This window comes from Carlito syrichta, unplaced genomic scaffold, assembly GCF_000164805.1.
Source record: "Carlito syrichta isolate Samal-C Ts95f unplaced genomic scaffold, Tarsius_syrichta-2.0.1 Scaffold315133, whole genome shotgun sequence".
Taxonomy (NCBI): domain Eukaryota; kingdom Metazoa; phylum Chordata; class Mammalia; order Primates; family Tarsiidae; genus Carlito; species Carlito syrichta.
Window position 1 is genome coordinate 140,153 of NW_007259229.1, and position 1,562 is coordinate 141,714.

A 1,562-nucleotide genomic window follows, 5' to 3' on the forward strand; every position below is an offset into this window, starting at 1 on the left:
CGCGGCAGCGAGAGCATCGCAGCCCCCAGCCCCTCCCTGCCATTGGCTGCAGGGCCCGCAAACGGCCCGGGCCACCAGGGGTGGTCGCGGCCGGCCAACGAGCGGGGCTCTGCGTCCAGGGCGCTGTCCGCCTCCGGGATTCCGCTGGAGGAAGACGCCCGGGCCACCGCGTGGCGCCAACCCGCGATGGCGGCCCACGGGCGGATCCAGGTCCGAGTCGGGAGACACGAGGGAGCCAGGCCTCGCGCCCACCCGGGGTGGGTCGACTGTCCAGGGAGACGCGCCCGCCTCCTCAGCAGAGCCCTCCCGGCACCCAGGACAGAAACAGACGCTCCCAGGAGAGGGAAGACACCCAGCTCTAGGGCCCGGACCCTCCGCCCCCAAAGCTGCTCCCTTTCTCTGCGGGATAAGCGGCTCCGCAGGCGGAAAGAGGTCCCCTTCACTCCCACCGCCTGTACTGATCAGCGTCTCTGGGTAGCCGTGGAAACGTGGCCTGGGGCCTTTTGAGGTCTGGCTCTCAGGCTGGGCAACATGGTGAGACTCGCCGCTTAAAAAAATAAAAATTTAGCCCGGTGTGGCAAAATTTAGAGCTACTCTAGAGCCACTCTAGAGCCTGAGGTGGGAGGACTGCACTTGGGTGCCGCTGGCCAAGGATAAGCCCGGCGGCCTCCAGAACTTTCTGCCACTGCCAGCCTGGTTTGCCGGCGTCATCCAGAATGAAAGCAGGTGAAGCGAGAGATGGGAGGGAGGTAAGGCAGCCAGTGGGGCAGCCTGGAGGGGCCAGGGGCACAGGAGGTAGTCGGATGTCAAGGTTCAGGGGGATACGGGGATGGGGGGGATGTTTATGGAGCCCATTCGGGAGGTTTGAGACCCACAAGTAAAAAGGTGCAACGAGTTGTGAGTTAAAGTTACTTCTAAGCACCACCCCTTAGAAGGTTATTATCAAACAAGCCAAAAGAAAGAAAGAAAAATGTTGGCAGGGATGCGGGCAAATTGGAACCCTGTACACTGCTGGTGGGAATGCAAATTGGTGCAGTTTGGCAGTCCCTCAAAAAGTTACACAGAGGCTGAGTGCGGTGGCTCACACCTGTCATCCCAGCACTTTGGGAGGCCAAGGCGAGAGGATCGCTTGAGCCCAGGAGTTCAAGACCAGCCTAGACAAGTAGCCAGACCTCATCTCTACAAAAAAAAAAAAGAAAGAAAATTAGCCAGGTGTGGTGGCACATGTCTGTAGTTCCAGCTGCTTGGGCTGCTGACGCAAAAGAATTACCTGAGCCCAGGAGGTTAAGGCTGCAGTGAGCCACAATGGTGTCACTGCACTCCAGCCTGGGTGACAGAGTGAGACCCTGACTTTAAAAAAAAGTTAAACAGAATTATCACATGATCCAGCAGTTCCACTTATGGGTACATACACAAACGAACACAGGTGTATTTGTATATCTGTATCCAAAGCAGCATGACTCACAATTGCCACAAGGTGGGTGGCTGAATAGATCGACAACACGGTCCATCCATACAGGGAGTACAATTCAGCATTAGAGAGGAAGCAAACTCTGACACAT